Source organism: Monodon monoceros, unplaced genomic scaffold (genome assembly GCF_005190385.1).
Source record: "Monodon monoceros isolate NGI ecotype Baffin Bay Population unplaced genomic scaffold, NGI_Narwhal_1 Super_Scaffold_21, whole genome shotgun sequence".
NCBI lineage: Eukaryota > Metazoa > Chordata > Mammalia > Artiodactyla > Monodontidae > Monodon > Monodon monoceros.
The window spans coordinates 77437243-77463525 of NW_021703778.1; the positions used below are offsets into that span (position 1 = coordinate 77437243).

Consider the following 26283-nt stretch of genomic DNA (forward strand, 5'->3'; position numbering starts at 1 on the left):
AGGCCCATCCCTGAGGTGGGAGGCAGCGCTGAGCCCACTGGGCTAGAGGGTCAGGATCTGCCTTGGGAGACCCATGCCGAGGCGGGCCCAGCCCGGGTAGCAGAGGCCCCATCTTTGTCCGCACTAACCTTCCTGCTCTTCCCACAGTGCATGCTGGGACCGAGACGGACAGGCTGCTTCTCCTCCTGCCACTCCTCGGGCCCCCAGAGGACCATCTGTTTGCCTCCTGGTGCCGTCTAACCCAGGTAGGGGGAGATCAAGGGGGCCTCTCCCTGCCTCATGTCCCTGCACTGGGTGGGAGGGCTCTAAGTGTAAGGACCCCTGCCCCGGCTGAATGGGCCAGTGTCAGGGCAATGGGGAGGGGCACAGCGTGGGGTTTGAAGTCCCCAGTCACTGCAGGGCCTCCTGGGGAGGAGTTCCCAGACCTCCAAGAAGTGGGCCACTCCAGCAGCAAGCCATCCTCACCAGGCCGCCTCCCTGGGACACTGAGAGGCCCCCCGTTTGGCTCTCACATGTTCGCTGTCTGCGGTTTGTTAAGGATCCTTCGCGGTACACACCCGCCAATTTCTTTGGCAGTGGGAGGTTTTGCATCTGAGGTTTCTCACCCGTTGCTGTCACTGGCTTTTCCCTGCCAGAGTCGCTGTACTCACAACCCTGATGTTTGTGATTCTGTGAGTGGCGGCTCTTACTCCAAAAGGTCCCTGCTCTCTACAGGACACCCTCAGAGCAGAGGTGCTCTTTCCGGCACCAAGAACAGCCCTGCTCACTTTTAATCCCCTCGGTCGTTGGGTCTGAGAGAGGACATTTCTCTGCTGCTCCTGGGAGCCCCAGGTGGAGGGAGGCTTTCTGCTTGGGGCCAAGTTCCCCAAGGGCTGGGATGTGGTGGGAGCTAGGCTTGCCAGGAAAAATATAAGGTGTCCAGTTAAATCTGAACTTCAGAAAGACAACAAATCATTTTTTTAGCATAAGTATGTCCCCAATATTGCATGGGACATACAATTCTATTTATTAAATCTGGCAACCCTAGTGGGAGCTGAAACCGCAGGCTCCCTCTTCCTCTGTTCAGTCCTCTGTGCTGGGCTCACCTTGGTCCCCTCGGATCAGCTGCATCCGGTGCCTGTGGAGGGTGCCCTGGAGCCAAGGGTGGCCGAGTCTACTCAGGCCACAATCAATGGTATTTCCTAATCTCCCAGGTCCTGCAGGCTGTCCCTGGGGCAGAGACCAGGGGTTCCTGCTGGACGCTGGGGCAGCAGTCCTGGCTGTTAAGAGTGCTCTTGGGGTCCTTGTCTTCCCCTCTGGCTCTCTGACAGCAGAATTCAGGCTGAGGCGGTCACTGGACGGGGTTGGTCAGGCCTTTGGGCCCGTGATCAGAGCTGGGAGAGGATCTAGGAATAGAAAATGGTCTCGTGAGCTTGGAACCTAGCATGCTGAGGGTGTTGGGGTGGAGGTGGTGGGGTATCAGGGATGAGGCAGGGCCAGATCATGAGGGCTTAGAATGTCCTATTTCTGCATCCTTCAACATTTGGGGAGACAAAGGAAGTGTCTTCTCCTTAGGCAGAGTCATTTTTCCAACTGTTCAGGTAACATGTTCTCTATGTGTTTATCTATCTATCTATCTATCATCTGTCTATCTATCTATCTATCTAATCTATCTATCTATCTATCTATCTATCTAACAGTGTAGAAGTATTTAAAGCATGCAGTTCAACCCCTTCCCATAATCTCTTCCTCGCCAGGGCTAACCACTGCTAACTAGTTCCATATATCATATCCTTTCAGTCTTTTTTCTGTGTACTTATAAACATATTTTAAAAGGAAAAACATGAGATCACACTAGATATACTGCCCCGTCACTTGATTTTTCACTTAATATATTGTGTAAATCATGCTAACCTTCTTCTCTATCCTTTTACGCCCATTGTATGGATGGTCTTTAAATTATTTTATCAATTATTAATCCTGTTGGTGGCCATTTAGATTGTTTCCAGTGTTTGCCTATTTATAAACCTCACTCAGAGAACCTCCCAGTTCGTACCTCTGTGTGCACTTGTGTTATGGGTCCTTTGGGAATGTTTCTGGAAGTAGACTCTCTGGGTCAGAGGTTACGCACATTTCAAGGTTTGATCCATAGGCCAGATCAACCTCCAGAAACTTGTGCCCACTTATCGTGTACAAGAGGCCTCCTCCCTTCACCCTTGCCAACCATGACATTATCAATCACTTAAATCCCCACCAATCTGATAGTTAAAACTGATTTCTTTTACATTTCTTTGATCACTAATGAAGTTGAGCATATCTGTGTACATTTTTTGGCCATTTCAACTTATCTGTGAATTGCCTATGTATGTCACGCCCTCAGCTGATTTTTCTATTCATCTGTCCCTTTATTCAGTAAGCATTGATTGAGCACCTACTACGTGTTAGGTACTGTTTTGGTTAGGGACCTAACAGTGAACAAAATTGATCAAAAAAATCCCCTGCTGCTCCATGGAACGAGCTCTAGTGAAGGAGAGACAGCCAAGGGAAAATAAACAAGTGAAATACAGTGTGTGTAGTATAAGTATTAGGTGCTAAGGAGAAAAAAATAAAGCAGGTGAGGGGATGGGAGGTGTGGGGTGACTTGAATATGGTAGTCAGGAAGGCCTTACTGGGAGGTGGCAGTAAAGAAAAGACCTGTAGGAAGCGAGAGAATGAGTCACACAAATGTCTGGGACCCCGAGTCAGGAGCAGGCCTGGCCTGTTCAGGGCTCAGTGAGAAGGCCAGTGTGGCTGGAACAGGGTGAGGGAGGGAGAGAGTGGGATGTGCAACCAGAGAGGGATCAAGAGCCAGATCATGCAAGGCCTTGTGGGCCACCCTAAAGCCTTGGCTTTTACTCAGAATGAAGCAGGGAAAGCAGGGAGACATGGAAGGTTCTGAACAGTGATATGACATGATCTGAATTTCATTTTAACTAGATCATTCCAGCTACTGTGAAGGGGGCCAGAATGGAAGCACGGAGATCAGTCAGTAGACTGTTGCAATGATCCAGGGAAGAGATGGTGGGGGCTTGGACCAGGGGGTCTTGATGGAAGTGGGGAGAAGTGGACAGATTCTGGGTGCTTGTTAATGGTGGAGCCAATAGGATTTCCTGGCAGATTGGATGAGGTGGTTTGTGTGTGTCAGAGAGAGAGGGAGCCAAAGATTACTGTCTTAGTCATTTTAAGCTTCCATAACCAAATACCATAGGCTGGGTGGCTTAAACAACACACATATATTTCTCATACTTCTTTAGACTGGGAAGTCCAAGATCAAGGTGCTGGCAGACTCAGTTCTTGGCGAGGACCCTCTGCTTGGCTAGCAGATGACTACCATCTCGCTATGTGCTTACGTGACTTCTTTCTGTGCACACGGAGAGACCAAGCTCTGGTTTCCCTTCCTCTTCTTACAAGGTCACTAATACCATCATGAGGGCCCCACCTTCATGACCTCATGTAGCCCAAATTACCTCCCAAAAGTCCCACCTCCAGATACCATCACATTGGGAGTTGGGCTTCAACATATGAATTTTGTGAGACACAAACATTCAGTCCATAACAATGACGCCAAAGGTTTTGGCCCAAGTAGGGAAAAGGATGGAGCTGCCATCAACAGAGATGGGGCAGAGAAGTGGGTTTGGTGTAAGGGAGGAGAAGAGCTCAGCTGTGGATAGGACTGGCTACATAATGTTTGGGGGCCAGAGCTAAATGAAAGTGGGTATCCCTTTGTTTAAAAAATAATATTAATAATTTCAAAGTGGTGACAGTAGAGCATTAAACTAAGCCTGGGACCTTTCTGAGTGTAGGGCCCAGTATGACTGCCCAGGTGGCATACCTGTGAGCAGGCCCTGGCTGTGGACATGTAAAGTGTGAGATGCTAGTAGACATCTGAGTAGAAATGGATACGTGAGGATGGAGTTCAGGGGCTAGGTCTGAGCTGGAGATACAAATATGGGGTCATCAGCATAAAGATAGCATTTAAAGCTATGGGATTGGATAAGAGCATCAAGGGAGTTGAGTATAGGTAGAAAAGAGAAGAACTAGTCCTGGAGCCTCCTTTGGTGCGAAGTTAGGGAGCTGAGGAGGCACGGAAAAGGTGACTGAGAAGGTGCAATGAATGAGGTGGAAGAGAGCCAGGTATGCTATCCTGGAAGCCAAGGGCAAGACATGTTTCAAGCATAAGGTGGAGTAAGATGCAGACTGAGCATTGATCATGCATTAGCAGTGGGGAGGTCACAGGGGACCTTGGTTCAGTGATGGTGGGAGGGTGTGTGCAATGCATCTTATTGACTTGCAAGAGCAAACTGATTTGTAAGAGGGTAAGAGATTTAACCCTTTTGCCTGTCATATGTTGCAAATTTTTTTTTCACTGTTTTGTGGGGGGGGTTGTCATTTAAATTTATGGAGTTTTTTCTAACTCCTTAAAAGTTTAAAATTGTCCCATGGTCAAGTCTGTCACTATTTTCCTTTAGAGTTTCTGGCCTTACCCACTGAAGAGTTTTGAAAAGTTGTCTTATGTTGTTTTCTAGTTTTTATGATATTTAAAAATATTTAAATACCTAGTTCATTCGGAATGTTCTTATGTGTGTGGTTTGAGGATAGGGATCTACATGGTTTTTCCCCAAATGACTAGCCAGTTGTTTGGACACTGTTTATCAAGTGAGCTGTCCTTTCTCCCTGCTCTGAAGCTACACTTCTATCATGTGCCAAATGTCCTCATGCTCTCATGTCTGTCCAGGCCTTGCTGTTTGATTCCATTGATCTTTGCCTGGGGAACGATTTAGGAAGTCCAGAGAATAGGTAGACTTGGAGATTGATTAGGGCTAGAGTGTGAGGAGGTGGGAGGAGTGGAAGGAAGAAACAAAGGGAAGTTAGGGATGATGGGAGCTCTACAGTATTGAGGGCCTCCTATGTGCTGTCACAATTCTGCAAGGTTGGTATTCTATATACGCGTCTACAGATGAGGAAACTGAGGTTCAGAGAGGTTTCATCACGTGCCCAGCGGCGTCAACTCTTAGCAGGTGGAGTCAGCCTGGGAGGCTGCTCTCTCGGCTCCCACGCCTGTGTTCTATCCATCCCAGTGACAGGGGAGGTGAGAGGGGTTGGGTTTCAGGAAGGCTGGAAGGGCTCCAGACACAAAATACCACCCCACCCCCTGCTCAGCATTCCCGCCTGCCATTTGGCTGGAACTTGAAGGTTTTCCCATTTCAAAGAGCAACCTGTTAAAACCAAAATACTCCTGGCAGGGAATCACACGTTAAGTTTACAGCTAACATCTTAATTATCAGTTAACACCTCTGCAGGGATTAACTGACAGCCAGTTGAGGACACTGAAGGGGGGCCTGTTCCATGTGTATCTGGGCTGGGGAAGGCCAGGAGAGGGGAGGGGTGAAAGCGGAGGGGACAGGTACCTGGCAATTCACAGCTTTTTCCTGGAAAAGGGGGAGGTGGAGCTGGATCCTTGTGGGAGGGGAAGGGGGAGAGGAGCAAGGGAGCCAGCTCTGGGGAGCTGTGGGGAGGGGAAGGGAGGTGGCATGGCAGCTTCTCCACGGAAGCCTGGGGCTGGGGCTCCTAGAGGACCTGGTGTCTACTAGACACGTGCTGTGTCCTGGACACAGAGGAGATTGTCATCTGCTCAGTCTTGGTCTCGAGAAAGTCAGGAAATCAGCCACCACGATCCACCTTGGGCACCAGCTGCCAACAGTCGCTCAGAGCTGGGATCTGTCTCAGGCACCCAAACACTGGATCTGTCACCCAGGCCTGAGGAATTGGGGGAGGTGAGAGGCTGATGCCTCTGGAACCTCCTCTCTATCTTTGAGAGCCAGTCTGCTCTGCGGGTCAGGGCTCTGTGCGTGACCTCGGTCGCAGCTCTGTGTGTGAGGAGGGTCCAAGCTCACTGTGTGACTAAGGACGAAGCTCTGTGTTTGACTAGTATCGGGGCTCCTTGTGCAATGGGGGTTGGAGCTCCATGTGTCAGGAAGGTCTGGGCTCCCTGTGTCACCAGAGTGGGGCTTGGTGTGTGACCAGAGTCTTGGCTCCCTGTGTGATCAGGGTCGGGGGTCCCGTGTGACGAGGGTCAGGGCTCAGCGTGTGACCAGGGCTGCAGCTCCTTGTGTGAGGGGGGGTCGGGACTCGGTGTGAGGAGGCTTTGGGCTCAGTGTGTGAGGAGGGTCTCAACTCGGTGTGTGGGACCGGGGTCTGGGTGTGTGGGAAGAAGGTCAGGGCTCCTTGTGTGAACAGGATTGGCACTCAGTGTGTGACCAGGCTCAAGGGTCAATGTATGAACAGGCTTAGGAGGGGCTTCCTCCCCCCTTTACTTCACTCTGAACAGCAGGGGAATGATCTGTGTCTTTGGGGGATATTTGTGTCCACATGTAACTGGCTGCCCAGCTGCTTCATCACTGTGTTGGACTCTGACTTAGCCTTCCTGGGACTCCGGGGCTAGGAGCAGCTCCCTCATCATCCCTATTCCTCCCTATCTTGTCCCTCCTCTCCGCTTTTCTCCCTTCCCCTCCCCTCCTCTCCTCTGCCAGCCAATGCTGGCCTTGTACCCGGTTGCTGGCAGACAGACCCGGAGACACCCAGATACGCTTCCAGCTCGAGGCTGGCCCGAGTCCTGCGTAACCTGCAGTCAGGCACACCTCCAGCTCTTCCCTCCTTCTCACCTGCACACCCTCCCTAAGGTGCTCAAGGGCTCAAGTGAGGGGGGAGGGAGCCTCATGGGAGGGGCAGGTAGTGATGAAGTCTTCCAGGAGGGGAGGAACTGAGCTTGATCCCTAGGAACAGGCTGAGAGAGGCTCCAGAAAGGGAACCTATGGGAGAAAAGGCTGGGGGTCTCTGGAGGTGCTGGAGGTGGGGCCTGTCAGTGAGTTGGGGGGTGGCTGGGAGGTGTGAGGGGTCAGATGGAGGAGGCCTCCGTGGCCACCTGAAGACCTCTTTAGCAGTTCAAACCTGCAGTAGGGATGCCTAGAGTGGAAAATAGACCCAATCGTTCATTCAGCAAATGGGCACCTAGTTGTCTAGACTAGGCACATCTGTGAACCAAACAAAAAGTAGTTTCCTGCCCTGCAGGACCTGCCAGTCTACAGGGAGGCCATGACTGAAAGAGGAGTAAAGGGCCTCACCCTGCCCGCCTCCTCCCGTCCACCCAGTGGCCCTCAGGGCATCTCCACAAACACAGGGGCTCACGGGGCTAGTGCTAGAAACCTGCTATCCTTGAGGGACCTGAAGGGGAAGCTGAAAGAGAGGATTCCCTTCTGCTGATGGATGGTTCTGGGAGGGAGGATGGCCGAGACAAGGAGAAGGTGAGAACGAGAGGAAAGGGAGAAACCCTCTGAGGAAAGGAGCCCCCTCCCTCTGCGGCTCCTACCAGAGCAGAGAAAGGGGATGGGCCCTCTCAGGCATCGTGGCCAACTGTCCCATTTGGCCCAGGACTGTCCCAGTTTTAACACTTCTCAGTCCTGGGATGGTTGGTCACCCTACCAGAAAGCCATTCTGCACCGGAGGCTCAGCCTCTGCCCCTGGCAACCCACAGCGTCCAGGCAAGCCGTGCTGGGCCTCTTAGGACCTGGATGTCTAGGTCATGGTGCCGGCTGTGCCTAGGAATTGTGGGAAGCAACTCTGGGTTCCCTGGGGGGTGGGAGTTGCTGAGGAAGAAGCGAGGGGCAGGGGCCTCACCGCAGTGGCTGAGATGCCTTTAGGGCCCCAGGGGATTGAGGCCAGATCCAGTAGGTGCACTTGATTCTGAGGCCTGGGGAATCTAGGGGGCCTTGAGGCAGGAAGCAGCGGCAGAGCTGTCCATGCTTTTGTGTCCACCTTCCTCTGCCCACCAGCTGCCCTGGTCATCCTGTACCGGGTTGGGAGGCCTGGCTTCTCTGTTCTGCCCCCGACTTGCCATGTGACCTTAGTTCAGTCAATCCTGAACCTGGGCCTCTGTGGCCTTACCTGAGACACGTCTGTAACTCTGGACCAGAGCTGTCTGAGGGAGGGACTCTGGACCAAAGCACGAAATGTGGCCTGGGTTAACATGCTGCTGTGGTCACTGTTGTGGCTCAAGTGCCTGCCCTTGGGGCACCAGCTCTGGGGACCACCGAGGAGCCTCAGGTAGGGCCGAATCCCCATTCTTGTGGGGGAGACAGATGTATGAACTAGAGGTTGAAAATTGGAGGCCCCAGCCAGGGATGTGGCTTATGGATAGGTTTTGTTCCATTTTAAACAATTTGTTTTTTCTCACTGAGATATAATTCGCGCACCATAGAACTTACCATTTTAAAGCGTGCAAGTCAGTCTTTTTCAGTATATTCACAGGATTATGCAATCATCGTCAGTATCTAATTCCAGAGCATTTTCCTCACCTCAAAAGGAAACCCTGTGCTCATTAGCAGCTACTCCCCCTCTTTCCATCCCCCAGGCCCTGGCAACCACTCGTCTCCTTTCTGTCTCTATGGATTTGCCTGTTCTGGACATTTCATATAAATAGAATCATACAAGAGGTGGCTTTCTGTGACTAGCTTGTTTCACATGACCATGTTTTCAAAGTTCATCCATGCTGTAGCATGTGTCAGTATTTCATTCCTTTTTATGGCCTGATAATATTCCACCCTCCGGATATTCCATATTTTGTGTATCCATTCGTTCATGGACATCTAGATATTTCCACTTTCTGGCAATTATGAATACTGCCACTGTGAACATTTGTGTAACGGTCTTTGTGGGAACCTGTTTTCCATTCTCTTGGGTTTATCCCAGGAGTGGAACCAATGGGCCATAAAGTGGCTTGGTGTTGATGCCTTAGGCAGGGTGTGTGCTCTCTACTTCTCAAGTCCTGCCCATCTCCCGATTGCATTACCTGCACTTCTTCACTCACTGTCACTTCCTCTCTGGTCCCTGTAGGCATCTAGGTTTTCAGCCCTTGATTACAGAACAGTGATGGAGAGAAACACAGGGGGCTGTAGGAGCCAGAGAAGGCTCCTGAGCTGGGGAGGGGTCCGGAAGGGCTTTCTGGAGGAGTTATCACCTGAGCTTAATTTAGGCTGAGTGGACATTTTTTTTTTTTGTTAAACTTTTAGCTGCACCACGTGGCATGTGGGATCTTAGTTCCCTGACAAGGATCGAACCCGAGCCCCCTGCAGTGGAAGCACGGAGTCTTAACCACTGGACTGTCAGGGAAGTCCTGAGTGGACTTTTTTTAAAAAAATAAATTTATTTACTTATTTTTGGCCGCGTTGGGTCTTCGTTGCTGCGCGGGGGCTTTTCTCTAGTTGCGGCGAGCAGGGGCTACTATTAGTTGTGGTGCGAGGGCTTCTCATTGTGGTGGCTTCTCTTGCCGTGGAGCTTGGGCTCTAGGCGCATGGGCTCAGCAGTTGTGGCTCTCAGGCTCTAGAGCGCAGGTTCAGTAGTCGTGGCGCACGGGCTTAGTTACTCTTTGGCCACGTGGGATCTTCCCGGACCAGAGATTGAACCCGTGTCCCCTGCATTGGCAGGCGGATTCTTAACCACTGCGCCACCAGGGAAGTTCCTTGAGTGGACATTTTTAAGGGCAAAAGGAGTGAGGGAGAGTGCTCCAGCGGGAAGCAGAAGCAAAGAGGTGTGAAACCTTTTCCTCTTTCTCTTCCCTGAGGGGTGAGCCCTGGGGGGGGGGGCAGTGCTCCAGGGGCCAGCTGAGCTACCCTCTCTCCCTTCCTCTAGCGCTTACCTCCTGTCTGTCTTCTCTCTCTCTCAGTCTTCTCTGTTTCTCTGTTTTCTTTTTTCTTCTGTTCTTTCTGTCGTTTGTTTGGGGAACTGCAAACAGTTCAACCGGCTGGAGAGGAGAAGAGGGAAGATGAGGGAGTGAGATAAGCCAGTGGTCTTAAGCCCCTGCAGAGAGAGCAGGGTGGGGTGAGGGGCAAAAGGATGGGGGACTGCGGCCCTTCCTTAGCTAGGGGCCGAGTCTGAGAACCTAGCGCAGAGGTGACCCTGAGCCAGAACACTCCATGTCCCAAATGGCATCCAATTTTCCCTCCCTCGGGGGCAGGTGAGAGGTGGGATGGGCCCCGCTAGGCTGGACCAGGCCTGCAGACAGAGGCACAGCGAGGGGCCCAGACTCGGAGCTGTGCACACATCTTCCCAGGTTTCTGCTCCACTACCTAATGGGTAATTATACCCTGACATGCACGGAGGCAAAGAAGGGATTTTCTGTGAAGCAAAATCTCCCGTGAAATATTCAGGCCATGCTGGGCTTCGCTTAGCAGGCACCTAACCACTGCTGCTTGGCTTGGCCACAGTTTGAGAGGCCACATGTGCCTAGAAGGCCGCATGGGGCTTTTTATTTCCTTCTCGAGAGGGAGAGTTTTTCATGGACTAGGAAGAACCTTGGCTTTGGGCCTAAGACGCTGCGTACATACATGTGTGTGGTGTGTGTTTGCCTGTGTCGCCTCTGCACGTTCATTTATGAACTTGGCCGTGCGTGTGTGTTCTGAGGGTGCGTGCTCACACGTGCCTGTGATGCACCCTGGCATGGACAGTGCATTTCACATGGCTCTCTGGGCTGTCTCTGAAGGTGCTTCTCCACTGTGCCCTGTTCTCTGATTCTGGGGAGGCTGCCTATGAGACTCTCTTGGTGGGTGAAAGTCCACCCTGTGTGTGAGTTCTGCCTGTGACCGGCATGGCACTCAGGGTTGTGGGTTTGCACTGAAAGCCTTGAAGTCCTCACAGGTTCGGGGGCTCAGAGGTGTCAGCTGGTTTGCTGCGCGTTTGAGTCAAGCTTTGCTTCTCTTCTCTCTGGCTTATCGTTTGTTTTGTTTCCACCAAGTGTTGAGTGCTTGATGGAGGCTTGGGGGAGCATGTTTGCTCCTGAGGGTTCATTGAACTGGGACATGTCTGTCTCTTTGTCAGTGCCCCCGAGCCCCTAACCCTAACCCCACTCGTCTCCTCTGGCCCTTAAAGCCCCTGTATTTGCACTGAAGGTCACCCTTCTCAACCCTTGCTTTTGCACTTAATTTACTCCTCCACATTGCACAAGATAGGCAGGACTAGAATTATTGTACCCATTTGGCAGTTGTGGAAACTGAGATCCAGAGAGGCAAAAGACATGCCTGAAGTCACGTGGTGAACCAGGGCTTCAAGCAAGATCACTAGCTTCTCCTCCCTGTGTATGAACCCTTTGCCTGCAGCCGCAGCCCTGGCCCTTGGTAGAGGGGACCCTGCCCAGAGGAAACAGTCCCAGTTTCATGAATGAATCGAGCTGGAGGGTGCTCCCTTCTCCACATGGAGCTCTCCTCTCCTCTGTCATCATTCAACATTGTCCTGGGGAGACAGCCACAGGGCTCTTTTCGTCTCCAAATCAACAGGCAGGGACGCAGAGGCAATAATATTGACGTCCATCATTGATATTTCCTTATTGTGGCTGTAATTAGCAATTCTTCCATGGCTGAGGCTCCATCTGGCAGACAAGTGGGAGCTCCAGCTTGTTAATGTCACACTGACACGGCTGATGGCGGTGGGGGGGGGGGTGGCCTTAGGTAGGGAGAAGGAGAAGCGAGAGGCTGAGCAGGAGGTCTACAGCTCTTCCCTCCTCCCAGGCACTTGTTCTCCTTGAGCACAGCCCACTAGAGCACCCTTCGTCCCGTGTACCCCAAGAGAGTTCACTTCCCAGGTTGCCTCCTTTACCCCATGCCCCCTCGCCCCTCCCTGTTCTGCCAGGACAGCTTGGATTAAACAGAGGCGTCCGCACCCCTGGGAAAGTCCACAGGCATCAACCTGAGGTCCCTCACATCTCAGGAAGCCTCCCCAGAGGTGGGAAAGCAGCTCCTCAGCCCTCTTTCTCCTCCAGCTGGGAGAATGCCCCCCAACCCCACCCCCAGTCCTGCCACGTCAGATCCGCATCCCCCTGCTGGCGCTGGCCTCCACGGCAAGGCAAACACAGCCCCTTCCAGCAGGTCCTAGCACACCTTCTCTCATCCGTGTACATTCTGAGCAAAAGGGCTAAGATTAGCGCTCCCAGACCCTTGGGAAACTACTTTTCCATTCAGTGAAGCCTTCCCCTCTTTCCTCCTCTCAGGGTCCCTCCACCCAGATCTCCTTAGATCCATTGGTTCCTTGAGCAGAGAAAGCCAAACCAAACATCCTCTGCTGAGGTTGATTTACTCAACCCTAGACATCTCCCCACCTCCTTTGCTGCCAGCCTGCCTGTTCTCTGCACGCCTGGTCTAGGGCTGCTTCTAACTAATGATAAAACAAATAATAGTGGCCGTTCTTGTTCCCTGGGTGCTTATTCTGTGCCAGGCACTGTTAAAAGCATCTTATAAGCATTTGATCCTCAAAACAACCCTATGGGATAAATACACGTATCATCCCCATTTTACAGATGAAGAAAACTGAGATGCAAGGAAATTAAGCTTGCTGCCCAAGATCACAGGGCCGCTAAGAGGTGGGCAGCGTGAACCAGGATGTGTGGCTCCCAAGCGACCCTCCTCTGCCCCTAGCTTTAGCCCATCAAGTCGTTTCTTCCACCTGCACCTCTACTTCATGAGCTCCCAGCGCAGGCAGGGGCCACATCGCCCTTGGTCCCGCAGCAGGTGCTCATAGTCGGCAAATGAGGTAGTGGTGGCAACAACACATTCTTCGGAGCTCTGCGTCATGTAGATGGTTCCCCTCCCAGCGCTCTTTGCTGCTCTCAGGAGCACCGTGCACTCGCCGAGGATGGAGGCTTCATACACTGTATGCCTCGCTGGCGGTGTCTGCTGAATGAGGGAGATGTAAGACTCCCTAAAAGCACATCTACCCCCTTGAAAGAGACCTTCAAAGCTGTGTCTCAGCTTATGCTGGGACTTGGCAAGGATGTCCACACGTTCGCATCGTTCATTCATTCATTCAATAAATATTTGCTGGATGCTGGGTACTCGGTGCCAGGCCCTAAGGAGAGCCTAAAGCATGCTGAGATCAAGGTTCTGGCCATACCCTGGGGGAGCCCACAGCCAGTCAGGACAAGAGCATAGCCAGACCTGACCAGTGCCGGGTTAAGACTTGCCCCGTGGAGACAGTACCAGAGCATCATGTGGGTATGGGCACAATGCGGGAGGAAGGCTGCACAGAGGAGGAAACATTTGAATAGATTCATTAAAGGAGAGGGAAGCGTTTTCAGACTGATGGAGAGGGAAGGCCATCACAGCAAAGGAACAGCCTGTGCATAAGGCTCTGAGTCTGAGAGGGCCAGGCAGACTCAGGAAAAGGCAAGGAGTTCAATTACAGAACACCCAAGGGGGCCTGGCTGTGGAGACAGGGTAGGGGTGGCTGAGGGAGCTGTCGGGAGGACGGGTGCACCTCCTCTCTCCTGCAGGTGCTGGAGAGATGCACTGCAGGGCGTGTGAGGACAGAGGCCAGGGCTTCTGCAGATGGTCACAGGCCCAGCCCACGTGTCGGGGAAGCTCAGCGTTGCTCCTTTCCTGCCTGGTGTCGGGTGAGGCGTGGACAGGTCAGCATCCATGGGTGGTGACTGAGCCCGCTGTGGAGGGGGTGTGTGAGGACAAAGGGTATCCTGACCATGCTGGGAGGCTGCCTCGGGCTCAGGAACTAGGTGCTCTGGGCTCCAGCTGGCCTGGAGGGCACCCATGGCTGTGGCTGCATCCATCTGTGCCACACCACCAGTCCTCACAGTGACCCCTCTGGTGGGGTCAGCCTTATTGGGCAGAAGGGAGACTGAGGCCCCACAGGGCCAGGGCCATGCCCAGGGTCTCACATGAGCGGTGGGTGAGCATAGGGTTCCTCCTGCCCTTCAGAGGGATGTTGGGGTCCTCAGCAAGGACAAACCCTCCAGCTCTCAGGGTTCAGGATGGAGCCAGGGTGGCCGCCGTGCAGGGCACAGAGAAGGCCTGGCTGGAGAGGAGTTGGTGCCGGGCCTGCCGAGGGCAGAGGTCTGGCAAGGAGCCTGGAATGTGGCAGAGGAGGACCCCTCCCTCTGGAGTCTTACCACAGGAAGGTTTTCAAGGATTTACCTTGAGCCCCTAGTAGTCTCTGGGAAAAGTTTCTCTCCCATGCCTCATGGGGCCCAGAAGAGCCCACGAGGGAACCGACCATTGCCCACTGTGTGCCCGTGAGTGTACCAGCTCATACTTGAGTGTACAGCCCTGCTCCTGTTTGCACATGCAGGTCTCTGTGTATGTCATGTGTGTGTGTCTGCTGGAGTGCGACCCTGTGAGTACGATTCTGCATCTGTATGTGTACACCACAGCCCCCGGCCACGACCAGCAGCCCTACCGGACAAACCCTTTTCCTTCCACCGGAGCCAGAAAGCTACCGAACCTCCCGCTGCCAGGCCTGGGCCCAGCTCTGCCCTCCCCTCACAAAGCCCTACCCTGAGTGCTAAGGTCTAATCCCTTGGGGACAGGCATTGTGGGTAGACCTGGCATCAAGGGGACAGCTCATGCTGGGAGGGGCCATCCAGCTCCTTTTTGTGCTCGCCCCCTCCCTAAGTGCCTGCCATGGGATCCTGAGAGGTAGGTACCCTCCCCCTGCCACTTGTACAGCCCCCATGATGGGGAGCTCATTGCCTCCCAGGGCAGCATCAGTGTGACCTCTGGGACACTGCCCAGGAAGGAGAGGTCAGGGAGGCCAAAGGGTGGGGTTAAGGCTCAGCCCTGACCACGCGGGGCCTGGGCTCTCCCCCAACAGCCAGGCCTGGGGCTCCAGCTCCTGGTGGCAAAGGTCAGGCCCGAGTGTTCTGAGCCTTTCGCCTTGTTGTCAAGAGCGTATTTTAGCTATTAGCGATAGAGCAAGGGATTTGGGGAGGATTTCTCTCTCATTTCCCAGAGCTTGCAGCAAGCTTCCTCCCTTCCCACCACCCCTCTGCCTGCCAGGACTGCGAATAACACACGCACGCACACACGCACGCACACACACTCATACCCGGTGTTCCTGTGTGGCTGAGAGAGAGGGAGAGAAATCTGGGTCAGCCTCCCAGGGAAAGCTCGTGACATCTCCCCACCTTCCCCAGCAGACGCTCAGTGTTGCAAACCCAGACTGTGGTCTGAAGACCAAGGCCGGTCTCAGTCCTGCCTCAGATGCCCTGTGGTGGGACCCGAGACTCACCCCTCCTGGCCCCTCCCGGGGCCTCTCTGTTCAGGTGACCCCATGTTCTGGCCTCTGTTTCCCCAGCCCGGCCCCGGGACTCACAGTTCATTTTTGCCACTCTCTGCTGATTGCATGGAGGGCGGCAGAAGCTCTCCCTTCTCCCATTGGACCCTCCAGCTTCAGCCCCTGGGTTCTGGGGATGAGGGGTGGAGTGGTTGGGGAGGCCTGGCTGGAGCTGGGGCCTGTGTAATAGCACTCCCATGGAGAGAATGTCTGACACAGAGGAGGGACCCCTAGTGGTGGACTTTCAGGCAATAGGCAGGGTCTGAGGTCTGGTAGGATGCCTCAGGGGTGGGAAGGGGTTTCCAAGAGAAGGTGGACAGATAAACGGCTAAAGACATTACTGCCATTTCAGGATGGACTCAGCTAAGTTAAATCAATGTCTGAGACAGGACCTAAGTCCAGGGTGGGAGCCTCGCCACTCCCAGTGAGCTCAGGGAAACATTCACTGGACTGGGGGCAGAGCGGGGAGGGGTGTTTCCTCTTCAGCTGGGAAAACTGGATCACGGGGAATTGCTGTGGTTTAAGTCACCCAGGGGCACCGGATGTCTTCCCCTACCTCCACCCCTGGGAGACACCAAAGCCACTTCCTTCTTACTGCCCCTGGCACACAGTTCTCAGGTGACCCAGCAAATCTCTCCTTCCTTCTACCAGGGCATGACCATGGGGTACTCAGTGCCTGCCCAAGAATGTCTGTTTAGTGAAAGGATAGAGAATTGATTTGATTTAAGCTAGACATAGGAAAGACTTCCTAATGCCACTGGGGTAGCCTTAGCCTCAGGGTGTGATGCAGATGGAGGTGAGACAGATCCTCGAAAGGGCTGTCATATGGAAGGGGGGACCCCAGCCACCCCCAGCTTCCATAGAGGCCAGTTCCTGCCTGCCAGGTGTGGGGAGCGGTGGCTGCCTGCCTGCGGGGGCTTCAGCTTGTCCCAGAACCTCCAGGCCCAGAGCCCACTGGGATGCTCGTCTCTTTTCAGAGTGCGCGCATGTCTCATGTGAGGGTTGGCTGTTGAGATGCTGGTGTCACTTGTGTGGATGTGTCAGCACACATCTGCGCTGTGTGTGTGTGTGTGCACAGGATGGCTCAGGAGTCGCTTCACGGACTTAAAAACTCTTTTGAAATATGGCAGCAGGGACCATCCATCTTTAGAGGGGGCTAAAGGGATTGTTTTTGAGGCCATGGAGAGGGTGGCTGGCCTCCCTTGACTCACCAGCCACTTATGGAGTGAAGACTTCCAGGCTGGAGCATTCAGGAAAACACTGGTCTGGCTGTGAGAGGAGTTAACTAGGGTCAGGGAAGAGAGGGTGGCGCGGGTGGAGGTTTGAGAGGTGAGGGCAGGGTCATGCATGGCCTCTTGAGATGGGGCCCCAGAGCAGGACTCGGGTTTTTTTTCTCACACTGGGGTCCCTGTGGCATTATTTAGGCTCCTGTACAGCCTGGCCCCTCCTTGAGAACCTGTGGAAAAGAGTTTCATGCCCCCTCATTCCCAAGGGCCCCAGCCAGGCCCATCCCTCTTCCCTTCTCACTACGCCCGGGCCCTTCCCTCGCTCCCGCTCTCTACGGCCCTGGCCAGGCTGAGCTGCCAGCACAGGCTCAGGGTCCCTCGGGCAGGAGCCAGACAGCTGGGGCGGCCGGGGCAAGCTCAGTTCCCACCGGGAGGGCCCGAGCTGCCAGCACGTCATCCCCTGATAAGCTGACTGGCTCAGCGCGTGCACTGGAGCCCCCAGAACCCCCCGGGCTAGGGGCGCACACATGCTCACACGTGTGAGTCCTCCCGGATCAATAGGGTAAGGAAGTGGAAAAGGTATAATTCAATCTGTCGGCCCCGTTACTAGTTACTGTGCTGGCGGTGGCTCCTGCCCCTGCTCTGCTTCTCCTCTCGCCTCCATTCAGAGGGCCAAGCAGGATCCTGGCTGGAAGGAGAGCTGGGCCGCATGCAGCGTGGGCAGTGTCCCGGGTAGGAATGACCCGCGAAGACTGAGGCAGAATCTGGGACAGCCTCTCCCTGCCTAGAGCCATTGGCCCTTGGAGGGTCTGCAAGAACATCTGAGTCAGCATAGCCATCGTGCAGACTATGGGAAATTGAGGCTCAGCGAATGTAGAGGGCTGCCTCGTGCCTGTGTGTGGTGACGGCCGCCCTGTCCCAGCTTGCTCAGCCTGCTCTGAGAAGGATAGGGGGCAAAAAGGAGCAGAGGGTGGGGAGGTCAGGGAGGAAAGGGGTGTAGGATCTAGAGTGGTGTGAGGATGTGACCAACTGTTCACCCGGCAAACGACATCTAATCCCCTGGGCCAGAGAAGGGCTTGTCTCCGCCCTGCCCTCAGGGATGGTGGCCCAGCTGGGGAATGGAGTGACCTGCACTGTGTCTCACTTGGAGCCTCATATGGCCTGGCAGGGTAGGCACTGTTATCCCCATTTCATATGCACAAACTGAGGCCCAAAGGGAGGCCTTTCCAAGGCCTATGTATAGGGAGGGACAGTGCCTGCGCATAGGAGACACACCTGCTCCTGGTGAGGGGTCTCCCACAACTGAACGCTCTTAGCAAAGGGAGCTTCTCTTGCTCCCTTGAGGCAGAGCTGGGACCAGCTCCTCTGAGAGGCCGACGCTTGCCTTTAGGACACCAGACTCCTCAGTTTGTTCCTTGTGCTGGCCGAGAATTTCTTCTGCAAGTCTGACCACAGTCCCTCATGCTTTAACTTCACCGTGCCACTCCTGTGGGATCTTGTTAATCCAAAGGCCCTACTGCCTCTCCTCGGTTCCTCTACCTTCTTCATTCCAGGTGGGTATGGGGGCATGCACACTGGCCCCCGCAGCCTGGCTAGCCTGTGAGGGCAAGGGGCGAAGCTGACCTACCCCAGCCTTCCCGGCCAGGCCTGTTTGAGAATCAGCTCACCTTTGCCCAGCATTGCCATTCTCATCACAGTTTCTGCCCATCTCATTTCTGTTAAACTCATTTGCCATCTGAAGGGCTTCATTTTCTACTCTGTTTGCCCATAATCACCCCCCAACCCGTCCCCATCTCCCCAGCCTCCCCCTGCAGTGTCCAGAGCAGTGGTGGGCAGGCAGCCAGGCTTGGGCACAGCTCAGTGCCTCCCCTCTACTGCCAGCCTTCCCTCCTGCCTGTCTTGGGAAGAGGCCTGTGTTCCAGGCAGGCATCTCACCCCTACCTCTGTGGATTTCCCTGCTCCCAGACCAGACTCCTGGTTTGGTCGAGAACTAGGGGCAGACTCTTAAGCCCTTGAAGGCTTTTCACCCTTCACTCTTTACCTTCTCCACCCACGCAGGCTAGGAAGACCTGGGCGACATCACCCTGAAGTACAGCGCTGAGAGGCCCAGGTCTTTCTTATTATGTGCCCCCCACACGACAAGCTCCAGATTTACCCTCATCCCAAGAGAAGCTGACCTTAGATGGTTGAGCAGCAAAGCAAGATGGTTTTTTAAACTAATTCATACTAAGGTGTGAGTGATTGGTAGCAACTTATCCTGCCTATGGTATTTGGATTTGAACAGAAGAGCATTAGAGTAATAGTGTTAATAATAATAGCAATAATAATCACTAACAGTTTTTTACTGTGGGTCAGGCACTGTTGTTAACACTGTACAAGTCTTAAAAAGCTGTATTAAGCCATTTAATTAAGCTAATAACCCAAATTAATTGGGAAGAGTGTTGAGGGGAAGAGTGTTGAGGGGCAGGAGGAGAATGGGGGAGCAGGCGGCAAACCCCTGCCTCCTCCAAACCTCTACCCCAGGTGTACAGAGAAGTACCAGTACATCCCCATTGTACAGGGATTACCTCCCACTTGGCACAGAGAAGAGAGTCCAGTTGTTTGCACTGCAAACCATGTCAGGCATTCACTTGAGGTCACCTTGCAAGGGCAAGAGCGAGTCTCTGCTCCTCCCTGGGGGCTCACGGTTCTCCCAGGGGACACCTGGGAGGTTGGTGCTCCAGGGTTGGCAGCCTTCCTGCAGGAACCTCAGAGCATCCCTTAGAAAGTCCCTTGGTGCTGAGGGTCATCTCACAGGCCCCCTGAGAAGTCAAAGGCAACGTCCTCCGTGGTCTCTGAACCCCTCCGAGTCTCCTGTGGCCAAGCAGCTGCCCGGCCCTCTGGCCATACACTTGACTCTACAGTAGGCTGGACATGACCCAGAGCCCGTCTATAAGCTTGACTTAACGTGAGCTTCAAACAAACCCTATAGGGTGAGTGGAGCTGGGATGAGGATCCTCATTCTGCAGATGGGGAGACGGAGACTCAGAGAAGAGAAATAACTGTGCTGAATCCTCCTATCCAGAAGGATGCCCTGATGAACTCTGTAGTGCGGGGCGAGGAGGGCTTATTGCATTCTGACGGGGACCTCACCACTTTAAACAGACAAGTGTGAGTTAATGGTGCCATTTCAGTCCCCACTCCTTTCCCTCTCCACCAGGCGGTCTCCTGTTTCCCCTGGGGACCCCCCCCGTTGGAGGAGGCTGAACACTTGCCCCTAGGCTACCCCCTCACCTCACCCCCGCCTCTCCTGCCTGCTGGCTTGCAAGGTCAGGTTGCCTGGTAATTCAGTAATTGTTCTGGGAGACTTCCATTATAAATCTCCCAGCCGTGGCCAGCTTTTCCCATACAGCCAGCCGCCCTATCCCGCAGTCCATTCCGTCCAGCTTTCCCTGGTAGTGACCGCTCATCTATTCCTTGTTTTCCCCATCCCCACAGCCCTGTGGGCGGGGCCCCAGGGACTCTGAATTCAGAAAGAAGTGACATGGCTCTGAACTGCCCTCAACCACCAAATGCTGTATGGTCTCAAGCAAGCCACTTCCCCTCTCTGAGCCTCCGTGTCCACACCTGGGACGTGGATCTGGTCAGATGGCTTTGGGGGGCTAGTGTGACAACATGTGGGAGCTGGCAGGGTGGCCACTGTGATGAGGGTTCCCTTGGGAACCATGCTTGAGGGGCCTCAGGGTGGAGGAGCCCAGAGTAGGGCATGATTGCACCTGCCTCTCTCAGCAAGTCAGGAAGACTTCTCAGAGGAGGTGGCATTTGGGCTGGGCCCTGAAGGATGACCAGACTCTCCTACATTTGGGGGTGGGGACAGTGATGTATGGTATTCTAGGGCCCTACATGGAGGCATGACCAGCCTGGGGCCTTAGGATTTCTTACTTGCAAATCTGACCACATCAAGCCCCTACTTTTATACCCTTCAGTGGCTCCCTGACGCCCTCAGGCTAAAGTCCCCGCTCCCTTGGGAAGCTTCGGAGGCCTGGCAAGATCTGGTCTCTGCCAGCTTCACATACTCGAGCCACTGTCTCCAGCCTTGATGAATTTTAAAAAAATTCTCTACAGGCTATATAACCTTTGCATCAGTTGCTCCCTAATTTGACTCTATGACCACGATAAAATTTGACTCTGTGACCAAATAAAACCCCTACTCCCTTCCAGGGCCCACAAGGCCCTATGTATCTGCCTACTCCCTCCCCCTAGAGCCCACCCCCTCTCTCTCCGCGTCCCAGACCCTCACACTGAATCCCCATGTTTGCGACTCAGCTTATGTTTGCCCAGCTTAAAGTAGCCACCAGGTGGTCCATACCATCCTGGTCTACCTGGGACTGAGGTATTTCCAGGGTGCAGAAGTTCTAAAGCTAAAACCAGGACAGTCCCAGAGACATCAGGATGACTGGTCACCCTAATTCCCCTCCAGCCCTGCTGCCAGGCCCCCCTGTTTTCTTGTCTTCACCACCCTTCTCCTGGAAGACATTCATTCATTGAGTGAATGAATGAGGGGCATGGACTTGGACCTGGGCAAGCCTCTCCTCCTCTCTGGCCTTGGTTTCCCATCGATACCATGAGCGTGGGCTCCCAGCCCCTGTGCATCCAAATGCAGCAGACTGGAGAGGAAGGGCAGTGCCCAGCTCAGTGAGGGGCTGTGCATGAGCTGGACTGCAGGGTGGGCAGAGCTGGCAGTGGCCTGGCAGCAGGGTGGGGCAGCACGGCGGGGGGAGAGCAAGTGTCTAAGCGCTCGCCTTCTTAGACATCCCGCCGTTACCTGAGGGCCATTTCTGGGCCAGGACATTGGTCCAGACCTAGGATTGGGGGTGTCCAGAGTGATGACACCAACTGCCGAGCCCCACTCCCCTCCCACCCCCGGGGAACAGATGGCCCAAGCTTGGGCGGGCGGCAGAGATGGAGACTGGCATTTGTGTATGTGTGTGGTTTTTTAAAAATCTGACACATTTTTGTCACATCTTGGTGCATCAGAACAGTAAAGGAGGTGGGAGTGTGAAGAATGTTTTAACTCGCAACTTTGTAACAGTTCCAGTTTCTCCAGGCCTCCTCCCCCTCCCCCAAGCCCCTGCAGAGGAGCCTCAAAGCCCATCTGTTCCTGAATCCCTGCTCCCGGCTCCCCCCGCCCCCATCCATCCATCCATCCACCCATCCATCCATCCATCCTTCCTTCCTTTTCTCCCATCAGCTGAGAGGGAGGGAGAATCAGAGGAAGCAGGTTGGTACTCCAAGAGGACACTGGGCAGGGAGGCAGGGGCCCTATTTCTGGGGCTACTTGACACCAGACTTGCTTTGTGACCTTGTGCAGTTTCTGACCTTCTCTGGGCCCCAACTATGTGCTCCTAAGGGCGCAGGCCCATCCCCTTTGGGGTTCCCTGACTCTGACACTCATAGAAATGTCTGGGGAGAGGGAATTAGAAATGGGAGAATACAGGAGGGATCAAGACAGGGAAGTTTGGGGTTTCGAGCATCCAGGGAGGATGGCCCCAAGGTGGTGAAGGGAGCCACATTCATGAAGCCAGACTAAGTGGGTCCCAACCTTCACTCCCCTCAGGTTTGGGGCTTGGTCCCCCCATTAACTCCCACTACACCTAACCCACCCAGGGTGGTTCTTTGCGGGTGATCTGAGTTCTGGGCAGCTGCTCCAGGGTCAGGTGGAGGGATCCAGGCAGTCCTAGGGACCTAGACGTCCCTCCACTGCGCCGCTGTGCTTGTCTGTCCTGCAGGGCCCTGGGAAAGGAAGCAGAGTGGGTGCCAGGCCCTGGAAGATTTGTTTCTCAGCCGCCTGCCCTGCTGTCTCCAAGCCTGCCTGGCACTAGCTTCCATTTCATTAGTCATGGAAATGCTAACTGGCCTGGAAAACCGTGAGTCCACATAGTAGGCTGGTAGGAGCTGCCCTGGGCACGGACAGCAGTTAGAGGCATGAATGGGCAGTGCCCTGGGGCAGCTCAGCCATGGCAAGGGCCCAAGCCGTGCTTCCTCATTCCACAGCTCAGAGACCAGAGCTGCTGGGTACCCGTGCTGTGTCTTGGGATGGGGGCGAGTAGCTGGTGCACGATTGCCAGGAGCCAAGAAACAAGCCCCAGTTCCATACTGTCTCCTGTATCCATCCACACCTAACATGGAAATCCTAAAGTCCAGGAAACATACCGAGGAGCAAAGGCAGAGGGAAGGGGGAGGCAAGGGAGCTCCCTCCTACCCTGCTGGGCCAGCCCACTCTGCCCTGCCTTTAAGGGTGAGAAACAAAGTCTGCATCAGATCAGAAAAGCCCCTCCCCAGGGCTGAGGCAGCTTCTGAATATTGCCCCCCCTCCCTGCACCCTGGTTAGGACTTAGCACCCCCAAAGAGTCCCTGCAGGAGGTGGTCTTGTTTGCTCAGGAGGGTAGGTTCTGCCCAAGGCAGCCGAATAAACCAACATTGTCCCCATTGAGGCCTAGGCCTGGGACCCCAGGGCCCAGCTGAGTCAATGCCATGTGAATCTCACCATATGGGCGCAGGGCGGCTGCGGCAGGGAGGAGCTGGGGTTGCCATGAGAACCCGCATGCTGGCATTTCCTCTTTGGGGGAGGCTGAACCATACTTCGCAGGCGGTGTAGGCTTCTGAATCCCATTTCTCTGTGTTTTTTAGGAAGGGAAAAAGGGCAGGGGAGGGGGGTGGGAAAGGCAAGGAGGGAGAGATGGAGTAAGACCGAGGGAGCAGTAGGAGGGCGGGAGCTCTGTGGGGCTGTTGAGGGTTGATTGGGGTCCTGTGTTCCCCAGAACTCAGCCCAGGGCCAAAATAGGCCTGGTGTCCCCTGTGACCCCCTGTCCAGCCCTTGGGTAAAACTTTCCCTTAGAACATGTAGCCCTGGGCCCTGCCTGAGGGTTCACATCAACTCCGCGGCCCTTTCTGGGTTCCTCATCCTATCCCTGTCCCCTGAGTGTTCACCCTGTGGACAGTGACACTGGGGCAGAGACAGCAGAAGACTCGGGCCCTTCTCCTGGTCAGGGGCAGGCATCAAAATCTAACCGGAGTACATCCTAGACTCAGTGGGTGGTAGTGGAACTCCACATGGCCAGGGCAGATGCGGAAGGCTGCCTGGAGAACAGGGAACCGTGCAGAGGTGGGAGGTGGGAGGTGAGGCTCGGAAGGATTTGGGGAGCCGAAAGGAGAAGACTGTTTCCACCCATCCATCTGGTCAGGGATTGAGGGGGTAGGTATGCTAAGAGTACAGGCTTTGGGGACATGGCTGTGAGTCCAGCTCCCTCTTTTCATACCTGTGGTACCTCCGGTAAATGAGCCTCCTTGAGCCTCAGTTTCCTCATTCCGTAAAATGGGGCTGATAGCCCCTACCTTGAAGGGTTCCTGTGGTGTGCACACAGCACAGGGGCTAGAGTAGATCTCGTTAAGTGGTAGCTGCCACTGGTGTGGTCATTCAGGACATGATCTCTGGCATTTGCTGGGGACATAGGGATGAGTTTATGTGGTCCTGAGCCTGGAGGGGGACCTGCCCTGAGCAGAGGCGTGGTGGTGGGACCTAGTGTGGCCATGTTCCAGGTAGGCAGCAGTGTAGAGAGGGGCTATCCAGATCAAGAAGAGTGAGCTGGCAGGAAAGAGGCTGGGATGGCAACTAGGGATCTTGGCTCCGGGGGCAGAACCGGGCCACGTGGGCAGCTCTAAGGCAGGACTGTCACCTCCATTGAATCTCCAGCTCTCCCCTAGCTCCTCTCCTGGAAGCCCTGCCTGGCGTTTCTGGGGCAGCCAGCCTTCCTTCTCAGGAAGTCCCCTCCAGACCCTTGGAAAATGGGGCTACTGAGCAACGCTGTGACACCAGCTCCACCAGAACTTCCTGACGTGTGATGCTGGAAAAGCCTCTCCTCTCTGACTCTAAATGGGTTTACAGAGAGCTATCCTTCCCTCCTCCAGGGGCTGATAGGGCCCTGTGAGATGATGGGGCAAGCTTCCTTTAGGATGTGTCTAGAGAAAACAGGGCAGGGAAGTCTGGCTTTATTCCGGTTGAGGAGGTGGGGAGGGCAGAGGTGGAGAGTTGGGGTGGCCTCAGCTCTGGGTGTTGCCTCCAGTGATAACAGAGCCCAAGTATCAGGTCCTACTATGTGCCAAGATCTTTGCATCTCATTTCATTCTTGAAATAACTAGGGAAGTAGCATTATTCCCATTTGACACCTGAGAAGACTGAGGCTCAGAGAAGGACAGTAACTTGCCCAAGGTCACCCAGCTAGGGTAGCAGAGCTAGGACTAGAACCCAGGTCTGCCTAACTCGTATCCCTATCCATGACCTCTCCAAGCCTCTCTCCTCTGACCTCCACCAGCCCTCACAGACTGAAAGGCCCCAGTCCGGCCTCTCCAATGGGCCACTGGGAGGGGTTACAGGGACACTCTGCTCAGCAGAGTGGAAAATGAGGAGAAATGGATGCTGAGCAGCAGGCCCCGATCCCCAGTGGCTGGAGTCTGACCACACCCAGCCAGCCTGGGGCAGACACAGGACCCCAGCTTAGGAAGGGCATGGTCTTGGCATCAGGTACATTGAGACTGACCGAAATTTGCTACTTACTCACTCTGGTTCCCCAGCAAGGTACTGAACCTCTCTATGCCTCGGTTTTCTCATCTAGAAAACAGAGCGGCACTGTAACAGTCAGACTAGATAGGTTTTGCTGCGATAACAAACAACCTTAAAAATCTCAGAGACTTAAAACAGCTTAGGTGCATTTCTTGCATGACTGTGACAGGGGGAGGGACGGTCTGTTCTTAATTGTCACTCAGGACCTTAGGCTGAAGGAGCTGCCCCCATTTCAACATGTGCACCCATGATACCATAGCAACAGGAAGAGGCATGGCCAAGCTGGCAGTGGCTCTAAAGCTCCCTCTTGTAAGCGACACAGGTAATTGCCACTAACAGTTCATTGGCCAAAGCAAGTCACATGGCCATGCCCAGCTTCAAAGGCAATAGGGAAGTACATTTCCTTACCACATGCCTGAAAGAAGAAAACTGAGATCTTAGCAAACATTGCTTACTCATGACCACCGGCACTGCCCCACAGGGATGCCATGAGCATACAATGTGCCAATACAATGGAGACCCTGGCACACAGAATGTGCCTAATAACTGTTAGCTCTCTTCCCCTGCACTTCCAACTCGTAGGGAATCCAACCCCCTTTCCTTTTCTGGCTGTCTCCCCTGATGTCATCAGGGCTGACCGACAGTCCCCACCTTGAGGATGAAGACTTTTGCTTCTGGGACAGAGCAGAGCGGTGTCTTCCTCTGGGGCACATGGCGTGGTGGCAGCAGAGCCAGGACAAGCAGAAAGCAGACAGATGTCCTCACTCCTAGCTGAGCGCCCCTCCCCCGCCAGTGCCTCTGGTAACAAATGCAAAAAAGGAGGAGATACCAGTAACACCTTGACTTTATTAAGGGCTTTATAAGACCCAGATCAAATTACACCTCCTGCAATTGAATAGTAAATTCAATTCTCTTCAACAAATGTTGCATTTGACATGGAGAAGGCCTGGGGTGGTCTGTGTGACCCACCAGGCTGAGGACCCCTCCTCTCACTCAGCACCTTCCCTCATCACTCAGGAAGGTGCCATCCCCCCTGGCTGGAGGCCACACATCTAACTTAGAGTCCAAGATGAGTAACCAAGAGCTGGGGCAGGGAGGGGACAGGGGGCAGGGACAGTGACTTAGGACTTGGGCTTGAGTCCATGGCCACACAAGGCTGTGTGACCTTGATCATGTCCCTTTCTCATTTTGGCCCTCGGCCTCCTCCAATGAAGGGATTGACCTAGGTCCCCACCCCCACCTCTGACATCAGGGTTCTGAGAACTTCTTTACCAACCAGCATTTCCCCCTCCCCAAAGTGAGGTGGCTTTCCCTTACCCTACCCCTCACCCTATA

General features: G+C 54.2%; 1 protein-coding gene across 1 annotated transcript in view; it reads left to right on the top strand.

The window, feature by feature from the left end:
- The window catches only part of LINGO1 (leucine rich repeat and Ig domain containing 1), a 178736-nt gene that overhangs the window by 112594 nt on the left and 39859 nt on the right, over nucleotides 1-26283 (top strand). Inside the window, exon 3 of the mRNA XM_029236258.1 lies at nucleotides 148-245. The gene's annotated coding sequence lies outside the window, so the exon portion shown is untranslated. The remainder of the gene's footprint in view (nucleotides 1-147; nucleotides 246-26283) is intronic.